The sequence below is a fragment of the Herpailurus yagouaroundi genome, unplaced genomic scaffold, assembly GCF_014898765.1.
Source record: "Herpailurus yagouaroundi ecotype Mexico unplaced genomic scaffold, PumYag 77, whole genome shotgun sequence".
Classification (NCBI taxonomy): Eukaryota; Metazoa; Chordata; class Mammalia; order Carnivora; family Felidae; genus Herpailurus; species Herpailurus yagouaroundi.
The window spans coordinates 32,530,781-32,556,989 of NW_024412388.1; the positions used below are offsets into that span (position 1 = coordinate 32,530,781).

Here is a 26,209-nt window from a genome sequence, read left to right on the forward strand (position 1 = left end):
GAGGTTCTGAAGATACAGCTGGTAAGCTTAACTTCATCCATATGCAAGAAACAGAGAAAACATCTTTTTCTCCAATGTCTTCGTACCTGACTACAAGAAAATCTCAAATTCCAACATGTATACCACAGTCTGTGGTCCCAATGCAACGGAGTTAGAAATTAACAAGCAGCTAAATAAATTAAATAAATAAATAAGTAAGTAAACCATGCGCATGATAATTAAAAAATGCTTTTCTAAATAACTTGAGTCAAAGAGGCACAAAACTACCTTTGTAGAATATTTATGAATGCATGACATTGAGCATCCCTCTTTTGAAAAATCTGGGGAAGGGACCCCCGGGTGGCTCGGTAGGTTAAGCATCTGACTCTTGGTTTTGGCTCAGGTCATGATCTCATGGCTCATGGGTTTGAGCCCCACGTCGGGCTCTGTGCTGTCAATGCAGAGCCTACTTGGGATTCTCTCTCTCTCTGTTCCTCCCCTGCTCGTTCTCTAAATCTCTCTCTCTCTCTCTCTCTCAAAAATAAATAAATAGGGGCGCCTGGGTGGCTCAGTCGGTTGTGTCCGACTTTGGCTCAGGTCATGATCTCACGGTTCGTGAGTTCAAGCCCCGCGTCAGGCTCTGTGCTGACGGCTCAGAGTCTGGAGCCTGTTTCAGATTCTGTGTCTCCCTCTCTCTCTGGCCCTCCCCCATTCATGCTCTGTCTCTCTCTGTCTCAAAACTAAATAAACATTAAAAAAAATAATAATAAATAAATAAATAAACTTCAAACATAATAAAATAAAATAAAATACAAATCTGGGGAGTGTAACCAAAACTGCATTTGGAGGGAAATTCAGACCTTAAATGCTTTCGTGATAAAATAAGAAAGACTGAAACCAAATGAATTAAGCATCTAACCCAAGAAGCTGATAAAGGGTAGAATAAACAAAATGATCTATCCGGAAGAAATGAATAAGTTGAAAACAAAAATGAGTGAACGAGAAAAGCATAGCAGCCACCATGAAAGAAATACACAGCTGCAGACTGGCTCTCTGAGACCAACCCCAGGACAAAGCCCTGGCTGATCTGAGTAACAGGAAAGGGCACAATCACAAATAACCATTAAGAAGGGCAGTATAAACAGGTATATGAACATTTTTTTAAATTGAGAGAAATTCATACATAACTTGATGTCAATGAATTTGAAAACTGACGATTTTCTAGAAAATTATAAACTGTAAAACCGAAGAAGAGGGAGAACCTGATGACCAGTAACCGTACAAGAGGCTGTTGAAGGTGTAATTACAGTGGAGGAAAAATGGATTATTTATTTATTTTTTTATTTTCTTAAAAAAAAATTTTTTTTAACGTTTATTTATTTTTGAGACAGAGAGAGACACAGCATGAACGGGGGGGGGGGGGCAGAGAGAGAGGGAGACACAGAATCGGAAGCAGGCTCCAGGCTCTGAGCCATCAGCCCAGAGCCCGACACGGGGCTCGAACTCGCGGACCGCAAGATCGTGACCTGAGCTGAAGTTGGACGCTTAACCGACTGAGCCACCCAGGCGCCCCAAGAATGGATTATTTAAATAAGAAAGCTGTGACAACTGGCTGGCTGTCTATCCCTTCAACAAGTACTTACTAAGCACCTACTATGTGTCAGGCACTGTTCTGGGCACCAGAGAGTCAGCAGTGAACAAAACAGAAAAGATGCCTGCTTTTCAGGATCTGAGGATCTAGCCAGGGAAGATGCGTGTAAACCTACAAGCATGAAATAAATGGGATACGGTGAGGGAAGGCGGGGGATTCTATTTTAAATAGAGTATGTGCACCAGACTTAACACAAATTTATTGGGATTAAAGAAATAAACATACATATCAGCAAGTCCACGAAAATATCAGAACTATTAGAATATTTGTGTACCTTAGTGTTGGAAAATAATTTTCAAAGGCTGAACTGGACCTCCATGCTCTTAAAGGAAAAGATGAATAAATGTGCTTACATAAAAAAAAAAAAAAACTAAGCCCTACATACAACAAAAGGCCTCAGCAACAGTTACAAAGCAAATGACAGGCTACGTAAAAATATTTGCAACATATAAAAATAGGGCCAAGGTGCCTGGGTGGCTCAGTTAGTTAAGTGTCTGACTCTTCAAAAAATTTTTTCTAACATTTTATTTTATTTTTAAATTTTTTAAATGTTTATTTATTTTTGAGAGAGAGACAGAGTGCAAGCAGGGGAGGGGCAGAGAGAGAGGGAGACACAGAATCCGAAGCAGGCTCCAGGCTCTGAGGTGTCAGCAGAGCCCGACGTGGGGCTCGAGCTCACGAAGCCAAGATCATCACCTGAGCTGAAGTGGGACGCTCAGCAGACTAAGCCCCACAGGCAAATGTCTGACTCTTGATTCAGGCTCAGGTCAGGATCTCATGGTTCATGAGCTCAAGCCCCATGTTGGGCTCTGTGCTGATGGTGTGGAGCCCGCTTGGGATCCTATGATTTCCTCTCTCTCTGCCCCTCCCCTGCTTGAACTCTCTCCCTCTCTCTCGAAAATAACTAACCAAACACTTTAAAAATAGGGTCATTATCCATGATATGTAATAAGTACCCACAAAACATTAGGAAAAGCTAACAAAATGGAGAGAGGAAGTAAATAATTTTCAAGAAATGAAAATGTCTAATAAAGATAGGAAGAGATGCTTGGCCTCACTAATAATTAAAAAAGATAGAAGTTCAAGTCAATACCAACTCTCCCCCATTGGGTTGGCAAAGAGGGAAATGATGGCCACCATCAGAGCTGGAGACAAGAGGTGGCCAAAATTTACGTGGAGCCAGCGGCTTCCCAAGTGCACACACAAATATACATCGTCTTCCAGGAACGTACACACAGATGTCACACACACGTGATCACTGCAGCAACATTTTTACCAGTGAACATGGAAACAACCTTACTATCCATCACTAGGGAACTGGTTTAATAAGTGGATGCTGATAAGTCCACCCAACGGAATAGTCATGGGACTATTTCTTAATGGAAAATAATTGCACACTCCTACCAATAACAGAGATTCTCAGTGGTTTTTTTCCTAGGTGTTGAACACGGAGTTCAGCCCTTCTCCTGGGCGATCTCCCTCCCCTGCCACACAGCAGGATGCAGGGCAGGACTGGGACCCCAATTTCCACATGAGGCTTGGCAAGGTTAGGAGACCTGGTAAGTGGGGAACTTCGGTCCATCTGACTCTGGAACCCCCACTCTTAGCCACTACACTCACTTCCTGTCAGTGGAATGGTGTGAGAAACGGGGCAAAGTAGCATCAGACACACACACATCGGTATGGCTGTGACTGCTGTGGGCCTGGAGAATAATCCCCAAGCTCTCAGCTCATCTGAGGGCTGGGGCTGCAAAGGGACAGGGTTTGGAGTATGCACTGTCTTCTTTACACATTTCTAAATTGTTCTTTTTTCTTTTCTCTCTCTCTCTCTCTCTTTTTTTTTTTTACAATAAGCATGTTATGACTTTTATAAAGACAGTAATTCAAAAATGATATCAAAGTGTGTTCTTTTCAGAAAATAGCTGAACAAGGAAGGCCTATCAGGGAAAGAGGGGCCCATGTGCAAGGTGGCGCCCACCCATGGCAGGAAGGACTCTTCTGCAGCTTTTCTGCAGGCCCCACCCAAAACCTCAGGGGGAGGGAGGGCCATCCTCTCCACTCCCCACCCTCCCCATGGAACCAAAGCATCGCGGCACATCCGGCCTGGGCACTGGGGTTGGCATCACCGCAGGGGAAGTTCAGCTGTGATGGAATGAAAGAAAAGCCCCAGATGTCTGCAGGGGCCAGCCTCACTGCCACAGCGTGAGGCAGCCAGGACGCCACGACTCCAGCACTGGACCTCACTCCCCGACCCCAGAGAAGGCCCTGGCTGCCCTCCTGACACACAGCCTGTCCCACCACTGTGAACAGGACACCTGCAAATAAGGCTGGCACATGGCTGAGCTGAGTCTGATCTGCGTGGGGCGGGGATTCGTGGGACAAATCTATCCATCTGTATTTTTATTCCGCTGTCATGGTCTGTGGGTCACTGAGGAGAGAGGAACACCCAAGACACTGAGACACGCATGGCAGAATCACAAGGAATAGCCTTGGTGGGTCGTGCTGGGCTACTTAGCAAACGGGAGAGGAAACAGGGAGAATTAATTACTGGCAAGCCTCATTTACCCAGCACCACACAATCCTCATGGGTGGTGCAGACTGTTGGTCCAGGCATCAGAAGGGCTTGGGCTTGGACCCTGGTTTCACCCAGGAATAGCTGTGTTACCTCAGATGAATTACTTAGCTTCTCTGAGCCTCACTTTCCTCACGAGTAAAAAGTGAAAAACATCACCCTTCCCTGGGTTTGTGGTATAGATCACATGAGACAACATGTGTGAGAGATGTGGCACAGACACAGCAGACAAGAGGCACTCAATAAATGCCCTAGCCCTTCTCCAGCTTCTGCAAGCTGCCCTGCTCCTGTCAGTCTTCCCTCCTAGAGATCCTGTTTCACGATTGGCTCTGCAAATTTTTCTGCCTTCTTCCCTGCAGCCAGGCTGGGGGCTCTCACTTTTCTGGGGTGCTCCCCTTTGCTTCAAATGCCTGCACTTGAGTCTGAGAACACTGTCCATATGCACTGGGCAGCCCAGAGGCTGCTTCTGGATCTCTCCCAGGTCCTGGCTGCATTGTCCAGATGAGAGGCTGCTCCCTCCCATGTAGTAGAGTGAGGTGTCCCAGACAAGGAAAGCGAGCAGAGAGAAAGGCAATGGGGCTCAGGGCCTCTGATATGGGTGGACAAGACCTGTTTTGAGAGTATCTGGTGACTCTCAGTAAAAGCAGGGTTTTTAAAAACAGAGGATGCTGATACAATTCCAGTTGTTTCGAGGATAGAAAAAGAGGAACTTCAAGGGCAGGGTAAGGGATTCTGTGTCGTGAGAAGCAGGAACATCTGGGCCCCTAAGCTCCATATTGGGACTAGGCAGAAGGAATATTCACGGTTTTCAGGCACTGCAGGGATGGGGAGGGAGGCACTGAATGGCACATGGAGGGCACCCAGCCCAGGAGTCCAGGAGAATAAACAGTGGCAGGGAGAGGAGCTGTGGTCGAAACCCCAGGGACTGCACCGGCTCAGACAAGGTGTAGAGGAGCTGTTTCCTGCCATACTGGGCCACGCCTTGTGGGGGCCCTCTCGCACCGGAAGTCTCCCCTCGCTGGTGTGGTAGAAAGCCCACTGGACTGGCTCACACTTGGGGTCCCGCTGCCTCCAGCTGAGTGATCTTCCACAAGGCCCTCCTCGTCACTGGGCTAGACCACAGGGTGCAAAGGGGAAGAGACCTGGGCCCCTGCCTCAGATGTCACAGATCTAGTAGGGAAGATGGGCCAGAAAATCAGCGATTACGGCCCTTTCTCCCAAGGCACCCCACACTTGGGCTGCTTTCTCCCCAAAAGGCTCATCACATCTTCCCCAGTTTGGAGAGACAGAAGGGACGAGTAGGGAGGGAAAACCAATGTTTGTTGACTGCCTACCATGTGTCAAAGCTGTCCCTACATTATGTCACTGTCACACTGATGCTACAGGCAGGCACCTTCACTGTCATATGACAGTCGAGGGAGCAGACGTTCAGAAAACAAGGAGATGGGGTGGCCTCGCACAGCAGGACAGCCCCAGGCTTTGGTCACAGATAAAACTGGGTACCTCCAGCCTCTGCCACTGTGTGGCCTCAGGTGCCATTTAACACTTCAGGTCTTAGTTTCTCCATCTTTAAAATGGTCAGAAGGGGGCGCCTGGGTGGCGCAGTCGGTTAAGCATCCGACTTCAGCCAGGTCACGATCTTGCGGTCCGTGAGTTCGAGCCCCGCGTCAGGCTCTGGGCTGATGGCTCGGAGACTGGAGCCTGTTTCTGATTCTGTGTCTCCCTCTCTCTCTGCCCCTCCCCTGTTCATGCTCTGTCTCTCTCTGTTCCAAAAATAAAAAATAAAACGTTGAAAAAAAATTAAAAAAAAAAATGGTCAGAAGAAGAATTAAATAACATAGAGGTGACTTTCCAAACAATGACCTTCCCGCTCTTCCTCTTTTGGTCATTCCTGATCGTTCAGCTTTACTTACACTTACAAGGATTTTGCCCTCTAAAAGAAGGAGATTCCAGATCCCATAACAGGAGGACACAGAGAGAGAAGAGCAGGTCTGGACTCTGGGAGACCCCAGGGAATGCACAGCTTCAACCAACGGGCCCACCTCCGGGAAGCAGTCAGGAAGCGAGACCCGCTGGGAAGAAGCGGGCAGGGTGTGGGTGTTTGGAGGGACAATTGCTTTGTGTCCCCACAATGACTGCCTCTTGAGCTGAGAGGGGAAGCCTGGTGACCCGGGGCCCTCAAGGGACCCAGCTGAGCTTCTGGTCCCAACCTGCCCCCACTCCTGCCCAGGGCCGCCCCTCCCCCACCCCTGCCAGTTCAAGGGCTCAGTCAGGCAGCGGAGGCTATGCCAAAGGAAATTGTTTGCTACAGAGCCCTCTGGGTCTGCTCTGCCCTTCTTCCTTTTTTTGGACTCTGTGGCTGTTTGAGTGGGTACCTTTTTCCATAGAAAGTTTCCATTGCATCAATTATTTGCATTGCCACCTCCTATATGTAGGCCGTTCGAGTCGGTGAACCGACTCTTTGGGCCCTTTGGGCCCTTCCCAGTCTATAGGGGGGTCAGGAGGGCCTGGGTCAGCCCTCAGAGCCGCTGTTCGGGGTTGCCGGGCAGGTGGGAGGAATGGGCCCGACCCTGGCAGGACCACCTTTCATCTGCTCAGTCCCCTTAGGAAAGACCTTTCTAGAGTGGGATTTAGGAGCACAAGCTCCTGGGCTTGAATCCTTCCTCCTCGGCTTCCTAGCTGTGTGACCAGGGTCAGGTTGTTCATTTCACATCTCTGCGACTCAGTGAACTGGTTTGTAAAATGGTAACAAATGTAGCGTCTACCTGGTCTGGTTTGTAAAATGGTAACAAATGTAGCGTCTACCTGGTCGGATGTAGGGAAGACTCCATTGGTTAATCCACATAAAATGCTTAGAACAGCGCCCGGCCTAAAGCCTCAGTAAGCGTCAATAACTGTGGATGAAGTTCTTTTCTGTCACCCTTGCTAAGACCCAGTGCCTGTCCCCTCATCTAGACCAACACATGACAGAGTCCAAACTGTCCTCCTGAGCTCACTCTCTCCACAAGGCCAGATAAACTGCCCTGATACCCAGCTCTCGCCTGGCCCGTTCCTGTCCCAACACCTTCAGCGGTTCCTCCTGGAGAGTACAGTCCCCACCTGGGATCACCCTCACAAATATGCCAGGATGCCCCTGACGTCACCGTTCCCGTACAAACCCCTGCCCTTGCCAAAACTGCCTGCTCAGAGCGTTCACGTCCCCTCCCGTGCAGGGCTCTGTCTGGAATGCTTGTCTCCATGCCACTGTGGCCAAATCCAACCACATCCACCATTGTGAGCCCAGCTCATATGCCCCCTCCTCCACGAAGCCCTCCATGACCAACCCTCCCTGGCCAGAAATGATCTCTTATAGATAGCATTTGGTCTCTTTATTGTGGCATTTACCTCCTCTCCCGTGTGTGTGTAATACAATATATACAAATTCTTGTCGGCATCACAGACAAACCACACGAACTTTGAGGACAGGACTGGGATGTGTCTGATTCATCTCTGTATCACTCACAAAGCCTTGAACATAACTGGTGACAATAAATGAGTGAATAAACACTGAGTTCTCTCAATTTACTACCCCCGGGTAACGGGAAAATATCTGTAGGTGTGTTGGTGAAGATGAATCAACATCCCGACAGCATCCACATGCTTTTCTTGGTTCCTCTTGGGGGAACCAGCAGATGGGGGTATCATCCAGGGACTGGGACCAACTGGCCTCTATTGCTGAGTCCCAGGTGAGCAGCCCAAGGCCCAGGATCAGATTCTGAATCTCAGCGCGGGTGTCTTGAAAGTCACCCAACGCATCCCGAGAAGTCCAGGAGCCATCAGTGACCTCTCCCTCATCCCCCATATCCCATATGTCACCAGATTCTCAGTGAACTGGCCCCTGAATGGTCTCAAACCCATTAGCTCCTCTCCACCCTGCCCACCCCCCGCCACTGGTCCGTGCAGTGCAGAGGGGTATTTCTGCGTCACAGAACAGCACAGATCACGGTGCTCCATGACCACTTCTGATGCCTGCTGACTGCCATCAGAAATCCAGATGCCTTTGGAAAGGGTCAGAGCCTCTTCCCCATAGGGCCACCGTGACCGTCCAGCCTCACCCTGCTCCTGACACTCTGCCTCACCCCTTGCCTTTCAACTACCTGATAATTCCTGAGCACACTGCCTTCTTCCCAGGCTTCAAACCCTTGTTCGCCCTGTCTCCTCTCTCAGGAGGGTCCTCCCTCCCCTTCTTTACCAGCCAGACTCCCCTCCCATCCTGTGAAAGCTCAGCTCTGGCCAAACCTCCTTCTGTCCCAGCCCCACCACTGTCCCGGGGCCCAGCCAGAGCTCCCTTCCCTCTCGCTCCTGGCCCTCCACCCAGAGCTTTGCTGTGACACCAACCACATCACACTGTACCAGTTTTCCTTCCGCTGGGCTGCCTTCCCTGCAGATAGCCAGTGTCTCGGGGGCAGGAACGACACGTACTGGCTGTGTACTCCCGTGCTCAGCACAGCAGTTGGGGTGCGGAATCGGCACACGACCACTGGCCTGCCTTCCAGGGTGTTGCCTCTGACGTCACCACATCCAGGACAAGCAACAGGTGATTTTGCCAAACTGGCGGGTCCAAGGTCCACCTGAACCAAAAGGTTTTCCCGGGGAACCTGCCATCTCTCTCTGTGCTGCAGCCCCAGGACCCCGCACAGTTTGGCGCTTGCCCTTGTGCCTCTCCGGGACTCCGTTTCCTCTTCCGTCAGACCAAAGACCAAACAAGCCCATCTCTAAAGAACCCCTTCTGTTCTAACTCCCTGCTGAGGAGTGGATATTATTTATCAGCCAGAATAATTCTTCCCGATTAAAGAAAAGCAAACAGAAAGAGCCAGGCATCCTTCTCTGCTCCTCCTGAAGCCAAGCTGGGTCTCCGACTCTGCAAATGATGCAAGGTGCCCTGTTGATCCTTGAAGGAATGCTCTCATTTGGTGGCATCTTCTATGTCTTTATGAGCCAAGGATTTAAAACACCCTTGCACATCTGTTCCTTTTTTTTTTTTTTTTTTCCAATTTTAACAATTGGGAGTAACTGGTCTTTCTCACTTTCATTTTACAGATAAAATAGGGCTCAGGGAAAGGAGCAGCTCCTGAGAGCCCTCCCTCCAGCCAGTGTGTGGGAGATGGAACTGGCCCCCGGGTCATCTGGGGCCCCACCCGACAGACAGGCAGGGAGCTTTAACAAAACAACAGCACAAACCTATTCCTGTGCTGTTCCCTGGGCTTTCTTCATACAGAGAGGTGAGGGTACAAAGCCCCACAGTGAGCTGGTGGGAGGGAGAGACGCCTAAGCTCCTAGAAGCCAGGTTCCTTCCAGGCAATGCTGAGAGCCAGACTTTGTCCAGGCAGAGAAGCCTGGGTTCCAGCCCCTTCTGCCATCGCACGCATCCAGTCCAGGACAGGGCAATGCCTTGTTCCACCTGCTGGTCTCCCCTGCCTTCCTGGCTGTAGGGCTCCTCCTCTAAGAACCCCCCCCCCCCCGGCCCAGTGAGGGCTGACCGCACTTGATCTGTTAACCAAAACAGGGAGAGACCGAAGGTAAGGCGCTAGGGCTGTAATTCTGGGCCCTCCTTCCAGCCTAGCTCCTTCACTTCTTACCACAGCCTTGTGCTATTCCTTTGAGGACACAGTGGTCCTGTCTTCCAAATTGGATTAGAAACTCTTACATGGAAGCGGCCTGGCCCCCCCCCCCACCCCGCCCCGGACTATCCTGCACAACTATTCACAGCCCGAGACTTCCGACCATCCGACCATCCCCGACACGGCATTCATCACCACTGCAATCAAGGAGCTAATGCATAATTACTCACTCTCTCCTTAAAGAATGTAAGTTCTCAGGGAAGGACTGTTTGTCTTGTTCCCAAGCTGCAGCCCAGCCCCTCACAGAGTATTAACAGAGAGTAGGCACCCAAGAAACAGTGTTGGAGTAATAAACTCACTCAGCCACTTACTCACGCATTTAATTGGAGGCAGAGGGGACCCGCCCTGGAGCTGAAGGTGACAGAGGGGTGTTCCGGTCCCAGCTCTGCCAGGAGCTCCCCCTGAGCCCTTGAGCAAGGCGTTTCTACTCTCCAGCCCTCAGTTTCCTCATCTATAAAAGGGAGCGTGGGGTTAGACCTTCCAGGCTCCATCTGTGTGACACTGAGGGGCATACTACCTTGGACTCTGCGTCTCGGGCACCTCACCGGCCTCCCCACGTCTCGACCCTGGAGTCCCATGTTTTCTCTAGGTTTGCCCAGCTCCAGGCATATGGGAAGGACCCAGGAGAGCAAGGGAAAAGGGGCTCCCAGGCAGAAGGGTGGCATATGCCCCAGGGGGGAGAATAGTTGTCACTCCTGGGCTGCACCTCGGGGAGAAAGGTTACCCATGGCCGCAGTGTGCTCAAGGGCTTTCATATCCATCGATCTTGCTCACCTCCAGCCTGATCTGCCCAAGGGTTCCCAGACGCCACAGCCAGGACTGACCCTGGGTGTCCCGTGGGCAAGTGTAGACCTCCTCATCACGGAGAGTGGCTCCTACATGTCTGGGCATGACCAGCTCTAACCAGCGAATCCACTCGGCCTTCTGAGTTCTGGCAACTCCCTGCTGTGTGGCCGGTGGGTGGGTGGGTGGGTGTCGGGGGAGGAGCAGCAGAGACTGGTGGTTAAAACCCAGACAACGCAAAGTCACCAGAGTGTCAGGTCCCACAGGGGTGGCACCAGGTGTCAGAGGAAGAAGTTACTTAGAGGGGACGGGACAGGGGGCCTTGAAGAATTGGAGGGCTGACAGAGGGGAGAGGAGTGGTGTTCCAGGCGGAGGAGACAGCACCTTCACAGCGTGCACCTGCAGGAGACCCCGCCCGGGGGTCTAAGGAGCTGTAGGCTCCCAGAGGGGAAGTCACCCTCCCACCTGGACAGCAAGCTAGCCAGCGGGGACCTGTGACCAGACCTCAGGAAAACAGAAGAACACGTGTGCAACTCTCCCCGCTGAGGCACTCCAGCCACATCAGCCGCAGCCTCCCTGGTATATACTACTTGCTGTCACGGTAGCAGATCACCATCAAATTCAGTGGCTTCAAACAGCACAAATTTATGATCTCAGAGTTCTGGGGGACAGAAATCCATGCATTTTCACTGGGTTACAATCCAGGGGCTGGCAGGGCTCCGTTTCTCCTCGAGGCTCTAGGGAGGATCCGTTCTGTTTATTTGCTTTTCCTTTTCAACTTCTAGAAGCTGCTTGAATTCCCTGGTTCATGGCCCCTTCCACCTTCAAAGTCAGTAACGGTTGGCAGAGCCTTCCTCGAATCTGATTCTTCTGCTACCCCTTCCACGTTTCAAGGGCCTTGTGATAGCCCTGGGCTCAAGTGGATAATCCAGGATAATCTCCCGATTTTAAAGCTGGCTGATTAGCAGCCAGAATGCTATCTGCTGCCTCTTTGCCATGCGAGGTAACATACTCACAGGTTCTGGGAATCGGGACATGGACATCTTTTGGAGGCCATTATTCTGCCTATCATGCTGCATGAAACGCATCTCCCCCAAATATAGCTTCAGGAGAAAGGCAGCACAGGCAGAGAGAGAGAGAGAGAGAGAGAGAGAGAGAGAGAGTCAGGAGACAAGAGCAGTGGTTTGGGGGGGGGGGGTTATACACTCACATGCTACCAGCAGCAGCCACAGCGGCTTCCTGGCTGACTGCTTGGTGCACATCAGCCTTGGAAAACTCATCATGTTTCCACACCGAACCGGGCACGTGCAGTTTCCACAGTGACAGCAGGAGCAGAGCCAGAAATAACCCCGCTGAGGGGGGAAAACTTCCCTTCCTTGGTGCTCCACTGGCTCTCACACACTCACTCTCTCTTGTCACTGTGGCTCTGCGGGCATGAGAGCCCCTTCCAGGGTTTGGGGACCACTGCGCGGTGGGGGAGGGGGAGGGATTCCTCCCCCCCCCCCCCCAGGGATGTGACTGCGGGGCTGGGCTGGCACTCTCGTCTCATCACCGGCACCCCTGTGGAAAGCTGTCCCCCCCTCCTTCACCGCCTCACCACCCCTGAGCTGCAGGTCTATATAGCATCTCAGCCTTTCCTTCTCTGCTTTTGCCACCAAAGGCTGGGATCTGCTGGATATACCCTTGGCCCCGACCCCCATGCTGCTCTGATCCTACCACCCCTCCTTGGGCTTCTCTGAGCCTGGGCCCTACCTGGGATGGGGGCCCAAAGAGGGAAGCAGCCACTGTCATGAGACCAGCTGGTCCCCAGCTCTGCCTTTACTGGAGGCGAGTCCCGCCAGCCTTCTGTATTTCTGCCCTGGGAGTCCGGTCTGAGAAGCCAGGTTCAAACCCTGCTTCTTCCCAAAGCTCCCCTCACTGCCCTGGGAGGTTCCCCTAAGAATGAGATCACATCCCCCGTAGAGACTAACAAATATCTGCGCCTCACTGTCCACAACACTTATACGACAGGGTGTCCCTCAGGCCCTGGGAAATACTTGCCATGACTGTTTATTTTTTTTTAAGTTTTTTTTTTTTTAATTTTTCAACGTTTATTTATTTTTGGGACAGAGAGAGACAGAGCATGAACGGGGGAGGGGCAGAGAGAGAGGGAGACACAGAATCAGAAGCAGGCTCCAGGCTCCGAGCCATCAGCCCAGAGCCTGACGCGGGGCTCGAACTCCCGGACCGCGAGATCGTGACCTGGCTGAAGTCGGACGCTCAACCGACTGCGCCACCCAGGCGCCCCTTGCCATGACTGTTTAATCTCTCATGTTGTATCTAAGGAAAACGAGAGTTAACACAACTTCCACATGCTAGGTCCTGTGCTGAGTATTTTGTAGGCACTTAGCTCATTTATTCTTCCCCTGAGAATTCTTCAACTATTCTCATCCTCACCTTACAGAGGAGCCGAGAGTCAGAGAAAGCAAACAACTTGCTCAAGGTCACGCATTCAGACAGTGGTGGAGCCCAGACTGGACCCCGGCGTGCCAGACTCCAAAGCTGAGGCCACAGGCACCACGTCATTTTGGGCAGGGGGTGGGGGAGGAGGCTCATGGATGACCCATGCTGGAGGCTAAACAGGATGTTCCCAAGTTGCCTTCTAGAAACCCCAGAGCCACTCAAGTGTCTCCAGTGTTGTTGGTATAAACCGTGATACCGTGTAAGGTTGTATTTGGGCTACAAGGAGGGAATGCAGGAGGCCCCACTGTTTTAAGTGTTTGGAAATCACCAACCCTACCCTTGTGCCGAGGACAAGCCCAAGGCTCAGAAACAGAGGTGACTTTTGCCCAAAGGCAAGGGTTTCACTGCCACAGAGCTTTGCTGGGTTTCTCCCGCTCCGTGAAGGAACTCCCACTTATTCTCCATTCAGCCCTTTGCGCCGCTTGGCACAGAAGCTAGAATCAGATGTGGTGTGGGTCCTGGCTCCTGCTTTTACAGGGCTGCACGCCTGGCAGCTTGGCAGTGAAAACAGCCGAGTCTTCGTTTCCTCGCCTGTAAAGTAGGGCCCGAGTGGGTTACGACGACAGGCACAGGCAGGCTGTGTGTCAGTCGTGAGCCGTGCATCGTGATCACGGGTCCTGAGCCGCTGTGACGGGGAGATGGAAAGAGCCCTATACTTAGAATCAAAAAGCCTCTAGCACAGTCCCAGCTTTGATACTCACCACTACGTGCCTTGAGCCACCCACTTGACTTCTTTGAGTCTTACTCTTGGAGATAAAAATGTCTCCGTGAGGGGTTGGTTTGAATTTGAAATGAAGTAACACAGGGAAATGCTGGAGGCACAAGGATCCCCTGGGGGGTGGAATCCCAGCCTCCACCCTGTACACTCTTGGATTCTATAGCCGAGGGGCAGGCCCTGGGATTCTTGCATTTTCCCAAGCCCCGCTTCCCCCTGGCCCATAATTCTCTTGCAGGGAGTCAACAGAAAACACTGAGAAATCACTCTAGAAAGCACTCAGTATGTGTTTGTGAAATAGAATAGACGAATCCTTGAACATCTGTTGAACTGCATGCACATGGCTGCTGGAAGACATAGGCCGGAGGAAATAAGCAATTTTCTCCAAATACATTTCCTGTGAAGTCCAAATGATGGGAATTGGGTTGGGGCTTCTAGGACAGGGAGAAAAATGCAATAACTCCCTTCCCGGAGGAACAGAACACGAACTCTTCCCGTCCCATGGGGGACAGACCTGGCTGGAGGGTCAAAGCCCGGTGGCTCAGGGTCAAACCCAGGGAGGGATATTCCAGGGAGCCCCCTGGGGACTCGTTCCAAACCCTGTTCTCTTCAGCATCTTCATGCAGACAGGAAAGAAAGAACTGAAAATATGCTCATTAAATCTGCATCTGGCACCCAATTTGGCAGGGTTGCCAAAATTCTGTAAGACTAGAATTAAATTAGCAAATTGGAAGTAAAGTGATTTTAAGCAGACATGATGGAATTCATTAGGACCAGGTGGAAGCCAGGGGGGGAAGGGACCCAGGAAAGCCCACATGCCCCAGGAAAGAGGTGGCCGGGGTGGGGGGGGGGCGGGGGGGGGGAAAGCCTGGCCTTGAATGGAAACAGAAGAGAAATCCGTGAGCCGACTTGACCCAAATGATAAGATTCACCCTCAGAATGTGCTGGTGACCAAGACGGCCCCATGCTGAAAGGTGAGGCGAGGCATCTTCTGGCAGACAGGAGGTGTGGGGACCATGAGAAAAGACCCCAGGGGAACTGCTGGAAACTGAGACAGGGCGGGCTCCCCAGATGGGGCCGGGGGCCCCTCAAGGGCAGGCACGCAGTGTGTCAGCAGGCGTGTTTAGCAGCCTTCAGTCTGGGGAAAACAGAGGGGATGGCCACAGAGGGGACAGGAGGTGGCACACAGTCCATGCAGGAACGGAAAAGGAAATAAGTATTTGAAGGGCACTTGCTAAAGCACCAGGCACTGTGTTGCTTGTCAAGTATCATCTCAGTTAATCTTCTCAATGATCCTATACTGCACAGATTAGTATTAGTCTTTTCATTTCCTTGGGCTCTCTTCTTTGTTTCGTTTAAAAAATACTTTAAAATACCCACAGAAGTATTTAACGTAAAATGTGGGCAAGCGCCTCCCCACCCTCCCCAATTTTTTAAAAAGTTTATTTATTTATTTGGAGAGAGAGAGAGAATTGAGGGAGTGTGGGCAGGAGCAGGGGAGGGGCAGAGCGGGAGGGAGAGTGAGAGAATCCCAAGCCGGCTCCACGATGTCGGCAGAGAGCCTGATGTGGGGCTCGATCCCATGCATGAGATCATGACCTGAGCCGAAACCAAGAATGGGACACTGAATCGACTGAGCCACCCAGGAGCTCTTGCCCTCCCAAATTCTACTCCCTAGATGAAACTGCCACTAACAGTTCCCCAGTATGTTCCCACTCTGTTTCCATGAGCACAAAAACATATTTCAGTGTGCAGGTGCATACATAATTGTTTAACTTTCTCTATATAAAAATGGGATTGTACTAAACATATCACACAGAAACCTTTTTTCCAGGTAAGACTATGTTGGAAATGTCTTCCCATGTTGGGACCTACAGATTCACTTTTCTGTTTAAATGGCCACAAAACATTCCACGGTGACAAACGCACCATAATATATTTTTAAGCATTGCCACTGCCGGCCACTGAGGGCCCTTCCGATTTCTCCCTACTTCAAACAATTTCTCCCTTGTGCAAGCACATCTTGGTGCACGTGCATTTTCCTACAGCTGGGGAATTGCTGGATAGAAGCGGGCATGTACATTTTTCATTTGCATTGATACCAATTTAGGCTCACGCGTTCCCTTTGACCGTGCCACCACTAGATCTCTCTTTGTTTTTACATTGTTGCCATCTTTAAGCATTCTAACGTACAATCTTTCGGTTTTTGGTAGCTAGAGCATTAGTCCACGTTCACGGGCTATTTTGTGAACTACCTATTTATATCTTTTGCACACTTTTAAAGACTTGCCTGGTTTTGTTTTTTTGTTTTGTTTTGTTTTGCTTTTTAGTTGATGGCATTTTCAGAAATAGCGATGACAAGTAACATGTAGCTTTCTATGCACCAGGACCTGCTCTAGGCTCCCCACAAGCTTCATAGCACTGAATCGACACCCTAAGAGCAAGGTGGTAGCTTCCGCCCATGTTTATGGCCAGAGAAAGAGAGGCTTAAAGACTTCAAATAACATCTCAGATCACACATTTCAGATGTGGGACAGGCCAGGGTCTGAGGGATGAGTTGAACCAACGAAGTTGTCCTCAAATGAGATGTTTGTGAGGCTTCCCCGCCCCACCCCAAGCTAAACCGTAGAGAAAGCACCCCTCCCCCACCTTAAATGTTTCCTCTTTCTGCCATGTCTCCCTTACTTTATTCGTGGAGTCTTTAAGAGCACATTGTTCTCATAATACCAGGTGAGGAAATTGAAATTCAGTTTCGGACAGAGGCAATCACAGAATGGGATTGGACCCTGCACCTTGGATGGGATGTGGACATGCCTGGGATGTGCCTGGAGGAGGAGAGCAGGGTTTGGGTCGGGGGCATGATTTATGTGTGGGGACGGGAGTCAGGGAACACGGAGGCTGAGGTGGGGCCCTGCTGGAAGGTCTAGACAAGGCAGGCAGGCAGGGTACAGGACTCTCCCCTGGGGGCAACATGGAGTGGGGAAAGGCTGCGATCTGGGGGTGCTGTGAGGATCAGCCTAGCTCGAAACGGTCATCAAATCGTGTCCTCACCCACCCGGGCATGTCCACGGACGGGCACATGGACCGGGAACACAATGCTCTCCTTTCAGTGTGAAAAACACACCTGTGTACGTACAGATCTCACATGCAAAAGCCAGACTTGACAAAGACCAGATTTGGGCCCATAGTGGCATTTTTTAATGTGGTTCTTTTTTAGCTCTAGAAACACCAATGTCACAGGTGGGTTTCTGGGTTAGAGGCCCACCGCTGAGTTGTCACATGGGCTTGGTTACCCTCATTTCAATGACATTACTTCTGTCTCCCATGAACATAACCCGGAGGGGAGGAGGGAGGGTCGTTTGCATGCGAGTTGCCACTTTTCTTCTGAGAAAAAAGAAATTAACAAAATAGGAAAAAAATGTGTGAAACTGACATGTTGAAACTAATATGCAGAACCAAGTTTTAGAGCCACAATTTAGCATTCGTGTTTTTTTCAGCTTTGACCTCAGATAACTCTAGTGTTCCCCCAAATGTTTCCGTATGAAACTCTAGTCCAGCTACTGCTTGTATATACACATACATTCCTCACGCGTATATTCATATACGTATGTCCTGTGTCTTATAGGTACATCTATATGAGCTATATGTGAATTCTCTGATCAGTCAAGCTTGGAAAACTACACATAATACCCGCCTCTACGCACACGCACACACATTCTCCCACACACACTTTTTTGGATATTTCCAATGCACATCTTGCATATTAAAGACCCAGAAGTCCTGCAGTATACAGCCCTTATGATACGTGGCTGAAGCACTTTTATTTTCTCCCTGTAACACATCTTTCCACCCCTCTGCACCTATGTTCTACGGAGCACGCCGTGGGCAATGCTGGAGTTCTTTATTTTACAAGATCAGAGCCTGCTGAAAAATAAAGAGCCCATCTTGGAGGGTCATCCTACACTTGTAAACATGAAACGCTTTCTGATACACTTAGGACGATGGTTTCCTGTCCTCCGTCTGAGCATCTTTTGCCCCTCCTGTACTCCAGGGCAACACCAAATGCGCACACACCAAGGCAACGTGTGGAGGGACACGAGCCTTCTGGAAGCACCTAGGAGACCAAGCTGCCCAGGCAGGCTAAGTCATGGTGCTCTGCAGTTGTGAGGCGAGCCGGGGCCAATCACCTGCTCTGGGCTCAGAGGTTCTCAGATGGAGGGTCTCCAGAGATCCACCGAAGCCAGCTCACGTGTTTTGTGAATGGGGAATCACAGCACGTAGGGACCAAAGCTTAGAATCCCTTGACCACAGGCTCTTTCCTTCGACCCAGAAGACACCCTTCGCTGGTCGTAAATGTTTTCTACCCTAAAAGAAAACCCGATTCGCAGTAATAAGCCCTTCCAGTTCTCCGATTCTGTTCTCACTACCTGGCACCACTCCTTCTCAGCCATTACTCACTACGATTCATACAGTCACATGATACAGCTCCACGGATAAAACTAGGTTTCCATCTGTCTGCTGTAGCATCAGGCGAAAATGAGCTGGTGAACTTTCGTCACGTGTAAAGGGCATACTTGGAATCGCCTAAAATGTAGGTCAGACGGTATACTAGGAATTCATTTGGGGGCAGTCTCCAGGGGAGATACCTCCAAGAGAACATTTCTCCCCTAGCATCATGCCACATGCCGGTTTATACTTTTACTTCTTCTCTCTCACACGGGCAACTCCAGGTAGCACACTCGGGGTGACTAATAACAGCGGGGATTCAATTACTTGATGACCTTTTATGACTTCCCTCAGTAACCCTGAGGAGGCCAGTGGTCGGAGTATATGTGGATTTATTCACTTATTTTTATACAAACTTATAGCTTTGGAATAATCTCATACGGACACAAGATTTGCAAAGACAGAGGGGAGTTCCCATATACCCTTCACCCGGTTTTCTTTAATGCTCACATCTTACATAACCAAGGTCCGTCTGTGCTAAGAAACTGATCTTGGTACATTACTGTTAGCTCAACTATAGACTTCGTTCGTATTTCCCCAGTTTTTCCACTAATGTCCATTTTCCGTGCCCGTCCAGAATCCCACGTTGCTTTAGTCGTCATACTTTCTTAGTCTATGGATTTATTTTGTTTTCCAGAAATATTATCCCCTACCACCTGCAAAGTGGTAAGCTTGGTGCCTAGTGGCCCTGTAAGGAGACACACGGTGTCCGATGCAAAGTCGACTTTGGGTCCACTCTACCCCTCACTTGGAAGATGGTCCTGGGCCTGTCACTCCATATACAGAGTTTTCAGATGCAACATGGAGGTGATACCTTCTACCTTGTTAGAATAAGACAGACTTTGAGGACAGGCCCAGAGCCCAATTCACTTAGAGTCCTATCCAGCTCACTGTTATTATTATTAGCGTTGCTATAACGACAATCATGAATTAGATTCGGTATCCTGTATATAGAGCAGGATAGCTCAGAGTCTGAGCTGCCTGGCTGAGCTGACCAGGTTAGCTCCAAATAAGATCATTCCGTAGATCTTGCATAGTAAAGACCCAGAAGTCTGGATCTTTCCATGTATGCCATGGAAAAAGGACATTCTTCTCAAATTAGTCTATTCAGTTCTACATTTCCTTTGTGGCTTTGCTCAAATGTCACCTTATCAGTGAAAACTTCCCTGACCATCCTACAGACGAGGGCCCCCTGGATCCCGCCCCCTGGCATTCTCTAGCTTCCTACCCTGCTTTATTTCCCTCCACGGCTTTTTTTCCATTTGGCGTATTACACATTTTGGTGCCCCTTTTTGCAATGTATGCCTCCCTCTGCTGGTTTCTAAGCTCCAGGAGAGCACTGACTGCTGTCTGTTTTGACCACTGCTGCAGCTCTGTGCCTAGAACAGTGCCTGACACTTGGTAAGTGTTCAACAGATACTTGGTAAATGAATATCTAAATGCTCAGTTTTGCTCTGCAAACCTCTTGCGTCCCTCCAGGTGACCTGAAAACAAACTCTTTCCAGCCAAACACACTGTTTAACTCAAAGAAAAGGAAAGCTATTGGGGAAGCAGGTGGTTTGAGCCTTTTGGGCCTTCTTTAAGGGAAAAAAAAAGGAGCAATGCTCCTCTTTTAATTTGATTTAATGCCATTAATGTCCCTTCACCTGCCTCCTCTCCGGGAGCAGCTCTGTCAGTTAGAAACCACAGTCTCTTTCTGGCCCAGGGGCTGTGTGCCGGCCTCTCTGCACAATCGATTCCAGCCGAGCCCAGGCTGGAAAAAGCTGGTGAAATCCCCACACCCAGCCAACCTACTCTGTTCCTGTGGCCACTCGGCGCTCCGCTCGCATATCAAAGGCTGACAGGCCTCTCAGAGCAGGAAGAAAGCCAGGGGATCCTGCAGACTGGCCCCAGGGAGGACACTGAGGTCCAGAGAGGGGGAGGGAACTGGCAAATGACACACGGTGACCCAGTGGTGGGTGCAGGACAGAACCCAGGACTCCCGGCTCTGCATCCTGGTCCCGATTCCTCTTGGGCTGGAAACACCTTCCCATGCCCACATTTCACCAAGAAGCACGTGCTTATTTCCTGGACTTCCAATCTGGCCGTCTGCCCCCCTACTCCCACCCCGCCCCTGCCGTGCCCATTCTCGGGCACCTGATGAGTTTGGGCAGCAGTGGGTAGAGGGGACTCTCCAAAAAACAGCAACACACAGGACAGTAGAGCCAAGAGCCAGACGGAAAGGAAATGGGAGTCACATTCGTTGAGAGCCAGATTCTCTATCATCGTCTCACCTAACACGCATAGTGCCCTGCAACAAAGGTGTCATAACCACATTATACAGTGAGAAAAAGGAAACAGAGAAGTTAAAAAATGCAGCAAATCACACAGCAAGGACGTGGCAGAGCCAGCAGCAGAGTGGAGTTTCTTCTGACTCCAAACCCCTCGTGCGCTGCCCGACCGTTCGAGTAGAGACCCTGAAACCTCACACCCCGGAGACAGGCAGGTCCTTCAAACAACAGAATATTCCTCCGGTAAAGTAGCCAGGACAATCGCATTCTAGAGGCGAGGAAACCGGTATCGGGAGAAAAAACGCAACTTGTCTATGGCCACGTGGCTAGCGACTGGTTGGATCTGTGAGACTCTGAGCTTCTTGAGAAGGCAGACTGTCTCCTAGGGCTTAGCCCCTAGCTGTGCCCACAGGAGGACACAGTCCACTGTCGGTGAGTGAATGCACGAATGGCAGAGGAGGTTCGTGCACCGCCTGTGTTTCCCACAAGCCAGGTGTTTCCCCCCAGCTGCCCTGTTCATTGGCCTCAGCGGCGGGAGAGCGGACTGATGGGGTTGATTGCAAGCCTGAACATCAACACTGACCTCCAAACCTCACAGCCCCCTCTCTGAGCCAATGGATCTGTCAGAGGCATGCCGGCCCTGGTCCCCACTCAGCCCCCAATGACGAGGTGTGGGAAGACGGCACAGCTGGTAACTTTTTAGCCCGCAGACTGCCAAGTACGGCCTGCAGTGTGCCAGACTCGAAAGTCTGGTGTTTGGAGCAAATTGGTCCATTTTTACTGAACCCTTCAGTAGCTGATTCACAAATCCTGTCACTGTTTTTATTATTATCATGATTTTTTTACATTCATCACTGAAACTACTGTTTGCTGTTCACCTGCTACAGGCCAGGCACAGATAGCTCATAAGATGCCTGACAGGTGGTCTCCTATAATCCATACAGCCACCTCGTAGGTAAGTGTTAGCATTCTCACAATACAGACAAGCAAGCGAGGCTTAGGACAGGTTAAGGAGTGTGGCCAAGGAACATGCTAGAAAGGAGGAGATGCAGACTTGGGTCTGTGGGGCTCTGTAGCTCATGTTGTCACCATGCACCTGGTGTGGGCCTGGGTCGAGGGCGTTAGAGCCACAACTAAGGACACACGGAAACTGGAGGCAGAGGTAGGGCCCGCTAGACTTCCTGGGCACCCAGCTGGCTGGGCTTCTCATCCCCAGGCTGCCCTTCTAGCACAGGGCACTTCTGCACATGCCCACATGCCATTCTGAGAGGCTCTGAATCATCTGGGGTAGAACTTGGAGCTCTTCTGCTAAAAACCCCTCAGGTGACAGCAAAGGACGCGCTGGGTTAAGAGCCAGGCTCTCGGTCCTCAGGAGGGCATTTTCTCACATCCACACCTTCTTCCAGAGGGTTCCAAAATGTTTCTTATGAAATCCACGGACTCGTTTACAAAGAACACCATGCCTCAGAAGCAGAGACCTTACAACTCTAGGATGCTCGAGAAAGCAGCAGTAATTCTGATCATCCACAAATGGGGTCCGACAGTGTGTCTTTATTAACCACGACAACTACTCCCAAACAGTGTGGTGTTTATGAAAAGGACTTTAGAGCCCCAAGGCCCGAGTTCGAGTCCTAGGTATGCCCTTTACTAGATGTGCAACCTTAGGCAAACGCGTTCAACAAGATAGCTATCCAGAGTCTACTATGCACCCATCATCCCTGAGCGGGGAAGAGTGAAGATAACAGAAGTGGACCCAAAAAAAGCCACAGTCTGTCTTAACTCTGAGTTCCTCATTTGTCAAATGGGAGCCAACAGGTACTATGTGCCAGGCCCTGGACATGCAGGTTCTCACTTCATACCCCAGGGCTTCAGGAGGTAGGTTTTCCTGTATCCTGCTGTACAGCTGAGGAAGCAGGGATTCAGGGGCTGGAGGAGTGGCTTGAATGAACCTGCAGTGGTGGTAATGGCAGTGACCAAGCTCTCTTCCCGCTCCACCAGACCCTCCTTCCTAGACCCTACCCCCTCCCGCCCCCCCCCCACCAGCAGATTAGCCCACGGAGTGAGGGGATAATAGGAGAGAGGGCTCTGCAGCTGACCAGGAACTACACATATGTATGACATCATGGTTATTAATAATGGAAGCAGCGCAAGTAATTCACAATCCCTCCAGATGGACCACCTGAATTGTTGTGAACCTCCTGCAAACAGGGCATCAAATTTTTATTATGGCAGAGTTGGAAGGGGCCTTCGGAGCCCAAGTCTTCCCTCATTTATAGGGGTGGGGGCGGACAAGACGGGAGGGCAGCCCTCTGAGGCGGCAGAGGCAGCCCTGTGCCCAAAGCCCAGCACACACCAAGTTTGGCTCTCGTGACTGAACCATGAAGATTGGACACCGGCAACTGCCCCCTCCCAGCGGTGCTTGGGGGAGTCAACAACGAACTGCAAGCGTGGCCTCTCCACAGGCCCTCAGCCCAGCTCCTTCACGCTGCAGGGCCTCTGTACCTGCTGTCCTTCTGCTTCAGATACTCTTTCCCCGAATCTTTGCATGCCTGTCACTTCTTCGTCATTCAGATCCCGGGATAAATGTCAACTCCTCACGAGAAGACTCCTTGGGCCCTATCTTTAGCTTCCTCCATTTCTCCCTAACAGTCACACATTTGTGGTGTGTATCACTATTCAGGGTTATCTTACCATTCATTGTCTCTCTTCCCACTGGAACGTAAGCTCCCGGAACAGAGGATTAAATGGTTTGCATTGCCGTAATCCCTAGAAAGGTGCCTGGGACCCAGCAGGCACTTAGCAAACGTGTTGAGCGAATCCCCCTGGATGCTGGCCTGGGTCGCAGCCATGCCAGCAGCCAGCAGTCATTTGCTCACTCACTCATTCAATAAATGCTTATTGAACCTCTCCTCTGTGCCAGGCGTTCCGCTAGAAGCTGGGGATTCCAATCAAACAAATGACACGAAGTCCTTGCCCTGACAGAGCTTTGATGGTTGATGTAACACAAACACAGAAGCCAGAGCTGTGTCAGTCACATCATGTGTGACCAAATGATAGCTGACCAAAAAAAAAAAAAAAAAAAAAAAAAAAGAAGAAGAAGAAGAAGAAGAAGAAGGTGGGGGGGATCAGTATGGCAGATGGAAGGAATGAAACAACACTGGGGAAATGCAAACATTGGACTAGCCCTGCAAGGGCTTCCTATATATGCTCGGTACCCATCTTGGAAAGCAGATGCCAGGCACCCCCACAAGCTCTGGAGATGTGCGGACAAGGGGACATGCCTATGGCTATGAGTGCCTCCTGGCTGCAGCCTGGAGCATAACAGGATGCATGTGTGTGACAGTGTGTGCATAGGAGTGTGTGTGTATAGAAGCAGGTGAGCATGTGCATATGTAGGAGCATGTGTGTATGTGTGGGGCATATGTGTGATCCAGACCGTGAGCATGTCTGTGTGCAGGGAGAGAAGGATTTGTGTTCAGAAATTGATGTGTGAGTATGATGACGCTGATACCATTACTCTTCACCATGGGTTCCACATCTTTTTTATTTTTTTATATTTTATTTATTTATTTTGAGAGAGAGAAAGACAGAGCATGGGAGAGGGAGGGGTGGACAGCGAGGGAGAGAGAGAGAATCCCAAGCAGGTTCTGCACTTTCAGCGCAGAGCCCGACGTGGGGATTGAACCCACGAACTGTGAGATCGTGACCGGAGCCTAAATCAAGAGCCTGATGCTTAACTGACTGAGCCGCCCAGGTGCCCTGGGTTCCACATCTTTACGTGCTAAAGTTCCCAAAACAAATGACACACAGTAGCCACCTGATCATCATTTGGTTCATTCATCAATTACTCATTTAAATCTTTGTATCTGTCAAATATACACTGCAGAGTGCCCACATAAAGCCACAAAACTGGTTCCAGAAGAGACTTACCAACTTCTGGATGTAATTGAATGAATGGGGTGAGGACACCAGGTGAGGAGTCTGGGTTCTTGTCCCTGTTTTACCACTATCTTGGGCCGCTGCTCAGTTGTGTGACCTCAGATGAGCCACTGAACCTCTCTGAGCTTCTGCCTACTGTTAATTCAAGAAGGTAATTAGAATTTGGCTCCGAAAGTTGATTGCAAATGCAGAATCCCACGCCATCAATGCTGGTAGCCCCAGAAACACTGTTTCCTCCGAGAGCAAGCACGTGTAACTTGAAAAGGGCTGGGGGATCAGCTAGGGAAATGCTTGGCTTGACAACGTTAAACAGGTTCTTTTATTGCAGTACTTCTCAGAACCTTTAATTTGCCAGTGTGGATTGTGATTGGCCAGAAGGGTGACAGAGAGCTTGCAGAATTTGCCAGACGTACTGGATCAGGGAAACCTTTACTCACGGTGCAGCTTTCAGAACTAATATTCCACAGGACACACTTTGGGGAATCTGTTAGCAGACACACAGGACACTTATTAGTGCCCCCTTTCTTGCAGATGACTGAATAGCAATGGCATTCGATCTCCCTCAATCACAGAGCAGAGCCATGGCAGATACCAGCCCAGAATCATCCAAACCAGGGTAAGTGGCACGTGCACTGGGCTTTCTATTTACCAAACGTTCTCGCTTATATGATCTCAATTCTCCCTGACAACGTTCCTCTGCGGATCCTCATCCCCAGTTTTCAGATGATAAAATGAAGCCTGAAAGAAATTAAAGAATCTGCCCAGAGCCACTAAGTGACGGACTCCTAACTTGACTGGATCAGTTTCCACCGTGTCCTTGATCAAACCGTCAAAGAAAACATTGCATAGTTTATAGATAAGCCATCGCAGCCGCTGCACAGAGCCCCCTGCAAGAAGCGGTGACTGACACCATCTGCACCTGTTCTGCCCACCGCCACCACTCCTGGAACCCTGCATTGGTTGAGGAGAGGGGAGGGTGCTCAGAGAAATGCCCATGGAGTGGCAGCTGCTCTGGAACACCCATGCTGTGAGGCCGGGAGTAGCTCCCTGCCAGGCACCACACCCTCCCGACCATGCCAGATACAGCACCCCCTAGACTGCACCCCCGGTGCCAGGTGCCATTCTGCAAGGGGGGCGGGAAGAGCCAGAGCTACGTTGTTTAACTCACTCCCAATATACCACAGGAGCACCAGGCTGGTCGGCGGTGACAGTCTGAAACTGCCACCGCCTCCAGGGGGAAGCGTGGCCAGGGCTGCCAAAGCCCTTCAGCAGTCCCCGCGGGTGTGCTGTGTCCCACCGTGAAAGGCAGCGCCGGGCCTGAGAGGCGTGGCGGGGTGAGGGTCTGCCCGGGGCACAGGGGGCTGCGCATGCCGACGGCGAGCGGGGCTGTGCCAGGCGCGGGTGTGCGAGAGAAGTGTGAACGCGGGAACGCTCGTGTCACCCCAGGGCGGTGACAGAAGTAGCGTCTGGGAAACACAGGCGGAGAGCGCGTGCACCAGGCAACCCCGGGCTACGGAGGAGTCCCAGAGGTCCCGGGAGTTGGCACCGGCGCGCCCCTGCACACGCGCCCGCGCCCAGCCCTCTCCCACCGGCGCGGCGCCCGCCACTCCGCCCGCTGCCGGCCCCGGCCGG

At 50.8% G+C, this 26,209-nt stretch overlaps 1 protein-coding gene across 5 annotated transcripts in view; it reads right to left on the bottom strand.

Annotated features, from left to right (window-relative positions):
* Positions 1-26,209, bottom strand: part of HIVEP3 (HIVEP zinc finger 3) — a 469,700-nt gene that overhangs the window by 103,832 nt on the left and 339,659 nt on the right. The gene's annotated exons all lie outside the window — the stretch shown is intronic.